This window comes from Cucurbita pepo, chromosome 20 (genome assembly GCF_057944985.1).
Source record: "Cucurbita pepo subsp. pepo isolate OVF chromosome 20, ASM5794498v1, whole genome shotgun sequence".
Lineage (NCBI taxonomy): Eukaryota > Viridiplantae > Streptophyta > Magnoliopsida > Cucurbitales > Cucurbitaceae > Cucurbita > Cucurbita pepo.
Genome location: NC_141817.1, coordinates 4,575,099 through 4,582,695, shown reverse-complemented (window position 1 = coordinate 4,582,695; position 7,597 = coordinate 4,575,099).

Sequence of the window (7,597 nt, the reverse complement as noted above, 5' to 3'; positions counted from 1 at the left end):
TGTTGGTGATTTTAACTAATTAAGCAAAACTAATGTAGAGTGCCACTGCTGTCGAATAACAGAAAATAATGAGAAAATCAACTATAATAAGGAAGGTTTCGTAGAGAGAGATTAAATAGATAAGTTGTTGAGTTTTGTGGTAGATTTTAGTTCCTTTTAATAGATTCCCAAACTCACTTACGTGGGTCATGCATGATGATTATTTCCATAATCGTTGTAATTTCTATTAACAAGGCTCTAGGAGAAGAATTATTCCTAACCCTTCTATTACCTTAAGTCTCCTTACAATGGAACTAGAGTATTAAAGAGGATTTCATTGCTCCCTCTCTTCTCCCGAATAGGAGAACAATTATGTATGTAAAGTAGCTAATTAAACACATATGTAAATCATTAACAACAACTCTTTAATAAACTAAAATCATACTGTCAACATACTTAAATTATATAAAATTTTCTCGCCTCCCATATAAAGTTTAGCTCTTCTACAAACTAAATTAAACAGAGGAGCCCACATCTTAATCATATAAAATTGATAGAATAAGAAAAGAAAGTAAGGAAATAGAGAGTTATCCAGCTTTGTTGCCGTTCTTCAATGGAAGTTCTCTTCCCTTGAGCTCTCACGTCCACCTCTTTGCCCTAATCTATCCTTCTTGTTCTTCTCTTCCTTCTGCTATCAACAAATGCTGGATTAGGGTTTTTCTTCTTCTTCTCTAGTTTCACAGCAGCAGAAGCTTTGTTGTCTAATCTGATTTTTCTCTCCCAAAGTGTGGCTCCCTCCTCTTAGTCTTCTTTTTCCTTTTATATTGAGCACGGTTCCCCTTTAGGGCTGAAAAGGAATAAGTTGTCCACATAGGATGTTCTTCATTGGATAGTCAATGACCCACTTCCACTATTGGATTTAAAATTTCCATGTCATACCCTATTTGTTTCTAGGTTTGCTACTCCCTCATAGTTCAACATAAATGTTTGAAGTTTTACAACATAACTCAATTAAATGTACAATTAAGATCAATTTATGTCAAATCATATTCTTTTCATGTTGGACAGCAATAAACGATTTCAAGCTCACTAAGTAGAATAAATGGGGAAATAAAAGAGAAAATGGTCAATAAAAGTGCAATATTAACTTGAAAAATACTTGATATGACCCTACCTTTTGGAGAGTTATCAAATACTTAGTTAGTGACCCCACTATTGGGGTTAAGTGCATACACATACAATTTCATGAATGAGACCTATCATAACGGTCTATATTCCTTAGGTGGCTATTCTAATCCTATCGTTCAATCAATCTATCATAATCCTATAATTTTCTATCCATACCCTTACCATATCATTTTGTCAATCCACCGTGACCAATTTATCATAAATGACCCCATCAATGTATTCTTTTTCTTTTTTTGCTAACTAAAATCTAATTCATTAATGGATGAAGGAGAGATTTGATTCCATTGTAACACAATAGATTCTATAAAGCAAAGGAGATCCGAATATAACTCACCATAATGGATACATCTCCTGCTAAATTTGCATTTTTTTTTTGTTCCAATAACCGATACATTCAGTGACTGAGTTGGTTGAGGAGAGAGATAGTTAGGAGATCGATGAGAGGTCAGTGAGAACAGCTTAGATAAAATTGCAATATTTTATTTTTTATTTATTATTATTTTTCTTTCACAGTTGTTATAATCCTACGGAATTTAGTTCAATTTTCTAATTTGTTTCAAACTAAAATTAAAAGGGTTTGTTTTGCACTAAACTATAGATTTAAGGACCATAATTGACTTTTATTTATTTCTTTATTTATGGTAGTAACTACTGTTACGTTATTTGATTTATTTCTGGTAGGAATATAAATGACTCTTTTATTTATTTTTGTATGGTTCTAACTATATCGTTGTAGAATTAAACTTTATTAGTAAACCTATAAAAAGAATATTAATTAACTATTTTAAAAAAAATTGTAATCTCTTCTCCTTTGGTGCATTTATCCATTCTTATAAATACCCACCAACATTCTCTTAAACAAACCATCAAATACTCTTCATCATCTTCAAACTTTATCACCATGACTAAGGCTCTGTTCTTCGTGACTTCTCTTCTCTTTTTCGTTGTATTGCTATCGTCGCTCACAGCAGCAACCCAACGTTTAGGTTTGGTTGGCAGCTACAAACCAATAAAAAACATAAATGAGCCACAAATTCAAAGCTTAGGTGAGTTCGCAGTGAATGAACACAATAAACAGGCAAAAACTCAACTCCACTTCCAAAAAGTGATTAGTGGAGAAATGCAAATTGTGGCCGGGACCAACTATAACCTTCGATTGACAGCTCTTGAGGGGACTAGTAGCCGAACCTATGGCACCCTTGTGTTCACTGATCTCAATAACAAGAACAACCTTATCAACTTCTTTGACGTCCCCAACTAGACTTCTGGCTTCTTATCGAAGACTATGTGTCTTTCTAATATTCTATCTTTTTTATATTATGTTACGAATGTTTGGAATCTCGATCAACCTTATGTATGGTTGAAAACTTAATACAAGTCTAATTTTGTTGAATAATATATATGTCTTTGAATAAAAGAATTAGACGATCAACTTTTATTTATGTAAATAAAACAAAAAATATAAGTCATATGAAAGGGTACATACATATAATAAATAAAAAATAATTAATGTCATCACAAATAAAATTAATTTCATAATTTTAAGGTAAATCATGAACTCAACATGTATGTTAAAATAGAATAACTGAAAAAAAAAAAATAAATAATACAAAATTTAAATGATCAAAACATTCGTTACATAATTATAATGAAAATTAAATATTAAAGAAAAAAATTTAAGGAGTTTCCTTCTATGCCTAGTTGAAAAATCAAAATATTTCTAATGAAAAATTATTGTAAATAATATCAAATTTTTTTTTAAAAAAAAATTAATTTGAGACTTTTGGACTCCGAAATGTTTACAAGGCAGGATAGGGTTAGGGAAGTCTTCCCATATATGTGTCCTATTTTAATTTCTATCATTGTGAAATGTTCATTTATTTTTTTTATGATTCTCGTGAGAAATTCGTTTTAAAGACTTTTTAGTAGATAATTGTAATTTTTCAATATACTTTCTAATAAAAGTCATTCCAATAATATTTCATGAACAAACATTTAATATAATGTTACAACCTACGTAAATAAGGTTTCTACTATATGCATGTCTTGACTGCCTAATGCGGAAATCCTTTACAACGATTTATTAAAACATTGTCATAGAATTAAATGTTTATAAAAATTCATTTGAAACAACAATGATGTTAATAGGCAGCGAAATCAAAATAACAAAACTTTTCAAATAATGTTAACGTCCTAATCCAACTTAAGGGGTACAACATTAAGCCCAAATGTGACTGTCGTGACTTTGTATCCATGGCTTCCACAAAGATACAATAATTCGTATATGAGTGTCTTAACTTTACCTGAAAAATAAGTAACACGTGGCTTGAGTATCTAATACTCAGTAATTATCCAATACTCAGTAATTATCCCCAGTGTTGGAGGTGGGAAATGCAATCATGGTAAAACCTATCTTTTCATAAAATTTTTCCTTAGTCTCAACTTTCTAATCAAGACAAGGTTGAATGTATAGTACTTCTCTACACACGGCCCACGTATGTGCACATGGACCCACCAACACGCTCGTTTATGTACCTATGGGCCTAACTACGGGTTAGCGCACATTCACGCTGCTTGAAGCCACAGAGGAAAACGAACATGTATAATATCATGGTGTATGCATCCGTACTAATCATCATGAATGAAGTATCTTGATGCAAATGGCATACAAAATGCATGAGATTTCATAGTTTCAAATCATGGTACATATTTAAAATGCAACTCATACCTCCCCTTTTTTTTTTCTTTTCGTGACATGGCATCCCTATGATACATGTATACATATACTAGACATATCTTTAATGATTAACACACATGATTTATCAATGTCTCATAGGCATGATGTGAACATGTTAACATAATACACATGGTGTAACATTTGGAAGTACGTACATCATATAATATTTATATCATAACAAAATTTCATAACATAGCATAATCATACCGACTTCGTAATAAAAATATGACACCTACAAGGGCCAAAATGTACATGTCATTCATACAACATACAAATTATCAAACCAAGCCCATGGACGTCCAATAGTAGAACCACTTACTTACCCAAGTCAAAGTTGGTACAAGTCTTAATTTGCTCATGGAAGTTCAATTCAACCTATGTTTTGCCCATAACATTGGATTACGGGTCGGGTCAGTTTTGGTTACTAGCAATGTGTAGCTACTGGGTTTGAGGTGCATCTACGTTGGATTGCACAGATTGTAGGGCTGGTTTGGCAATTGCAGCGTAATACCCGAATTTTTAGATAAAAAAAAATAATAATAACAACATAGGGGCAAAAGGGTCATTTTGCCCCTACTCTTACCTAAGCAGTCTAGTTGTTTATGCTCCTAGAAGAAAAAGAAAGAAAATTAGGGTTTGGGAGAGAAGAAATTAGGGTTTGGGAGAGAGGAAGAGTAGAGATGACAAATCGCCGTTGGAGATCGAATCCAAGGCAAGAAACTTTGAAGCAATACTTCTCTCGGTGAGGGAAAAGGAGTTTGGGTGGTGGATCCACTTATTCCGGCAAGAAAATCTAAGAACGGACAAAGTTTCTTGAAGTTTCTGAACGAAAATTGGAAATTCAAGAAAATGCGATTTTCGGTAAGAACTCGTTTTTCTCCAAATTTGAACTCAAATAATAAGACCTGTGATTACCAAAAAAAAAAAAAAAATATATATATATATATATATATATATATATATATATATATATAGTGTAGAAATAGAATATGAGATCTACAATATTCGTGAAGAGAACTTGTTGATTCGGGTTACGGATTGGAAGATATAAAAATCGAAAGAAAATGGATCGAAAACCCAAAACTCACGTTTCTGGAAAATTTAGAAAAACGTACGAGGATAGAGGAGGCATCGCCGCCACGCATCGGCCGGCGTATGGAGGAGCGCGACAGGACCGATGAGCGACACGTGGCAACCGCGGGCTGGAGAAGCGCATCACGCGCGCGCAACCAGGTCGGCCTGAGTCTAAACCAAGCGAACCGGCTGCTAGCCCGCGACTGTGCATGGACACGCGCGTGTAGAAAGTCGCGTGTAGTGCACCGTCCAAAGCGCGTCAGTCGCGCGTGTAGGCGCGTGAGTGACCTTTTTCCCTCCATTCGACCTCCGTTTGCTTGTTTTTCGCTTTGATTTTAACTTTGATCCTATTTTTATGTGTATTAGAACCTATCAAGGAAATTCTAGAATTTTCGAAATCTTTTCCGGCAAATGATTCGAGCTTCGAAAGGCACGCGTCAACCAAGTAAGTAGCCATTTGGATTCCCACGAGTACTACTTGTAGGAACCGCTTGGAATAAGCATGCATGCTATCATACCAATAAACTTAGCTAGCGGAACCTAGCATATTAGTATGGAAACCATGAAAACAAAATAAATAAGGGAATCTATGACTTCTAGATATGAATGATTATGTAATCTATTTAGATTGAGATTCTGATAATGTATGTATGCATGAGAAGGATGGGAAACTTGTGAAATCTGCACTTGGGGTGAAGATGGACGTTATCTTCTCGTTGAGCATGTTTGTTAATATTGCATGAACTGCTGCGTGTTAACTCCTATGCATGATGATTGCTTGTGTTATCTTTCTTGATTTATAGGAAGAAATTGTGAGCTTAGATTAGGGTGCTTGTGACTAAGTAGGCTAGACGAGACCCTAGATTGGAGGACCTCTAGAATACCGTGTATTTAGACCCACGAAACGATTACCGGCGGATCCAGAGCCCAGAATTCGAAACCTGATAGATTTGTGAGACCTCGCATGAGAATCCTAGAAATGCATGAATCCAAGTCTAAGCCACCAAGTTTCACCCTAGAAAGAATAGTAGGTCACCACGGTAACTGTAGATAGCCCGCTAGAGTTGAGCAGTGTGGATAGTGTCATCAGAACCTCCACTTCCCTCTCTGCTCTGATACCGTACCGTTGAGAAAGAGCTCCGATACGGAGATCGTGGAGCTTGGCAGATCCGGATAGGGAAGTGTGAGAGGTGCCCAGACCTAATGGTGATAGCCAAGGAGTCTTCTGAACAGGACTCCTGGGCCGTATAAACCTGTCCCTGAGCGGGGGATGTGGAGCCACGTAGGATGATTTAGTAGCTGACCGGCACACAGGGGGTCGCACCCCGAATTTAGTGGATGTATGGTCCCATGTGAGGGTTGTCAGCTAACCTCCACGGATGATGTTCAGAGAGAGTCACGTATTCAGATCCAGCCATACGATCCCCTCAGATTTACTTATGAGGTCGCGCCTCACCTCAGGACACTGATCATTTCACTGCATAAGATGGACAAGCCTCCTAAGATACAGAAAAGAGAGTTGTAGCGTGATTCGCACTCACTAGAACCCAGAGATAAAGATCGTGTATACCTACTATGATAAGGATCCCAAAAGAGCCTACAAGTAGGTTGCTTACTGAGTATATTTTTATACTCACCCTTTCTCCCTTTTTTTTTTTTTTTAGGTACCAGTCGATACGGGGAGGTATTCGAGAGCTGCACTGTAACGCCCCTAATTTTCTTTAACCTAATTAGTGACGTCACCCATGCATACTTATCTCATTAAGCGGAAGCTCATCATAAATAACCTTGAAATAGTCTTTCATAAAATTCATGAATCCAAAACATTACCTAAACTCCGAAAATAAACCTTCAATACTGAATCCAAAATAAATCCAAATAAAACGATACTCAATCCTATAACTTAAAACAGTCTAATAAAAGTAAACTCCTAAAGATATCCCGTCTCCAGCTTCCATGGTGGCCTCAGCTCCGCCGTCAACCGTACATTGGCGCCTTGCCTTTACTTGAAAAATGTAGGTAGCACGTGGCTTGAGTATTTTTATGAAATACTCAGTAAGTCACCCCACTGTTGGGGTTAGGAATGCAAACACATGCAACATATGAGCGGGACCTAACTTTTCATAAACTTTTCATAGCCTTGGGCGCTTTTCTATTCCGGGTAGGGTTGGATGTGTGGTACTCCTTCACACATGGCCCATGTACGTGTACATGAACCCACCAGGCGGGCTCTTATACGTACCCCCTGGGCCTGACTTGGTCGGGCACGACGTGTTACACGTAGCCGGACACCACAGAACAGAAAAGGGCCCGCATGATATCATGGCGAACATAAATATCGTATTTCATTCTTTCGTATCATAAAGGGGAAGAATCCCGATGCACGTGACATACATATATGCATGAGGTCCCTTAACATATTTAACATGGCATTACATAAGCAGTGCTAACATCGCATTTATGCTTCTTACATCACATGGCATCTCACATGACTTACATAAACAGGTAACAGTCAACACAAGTTCATACATCACATAACATACACAATCTATACATCACATAATCATATCACATAAAATATGGTGCATGCAGGGGCCACAGGGCACGCACCATCATACA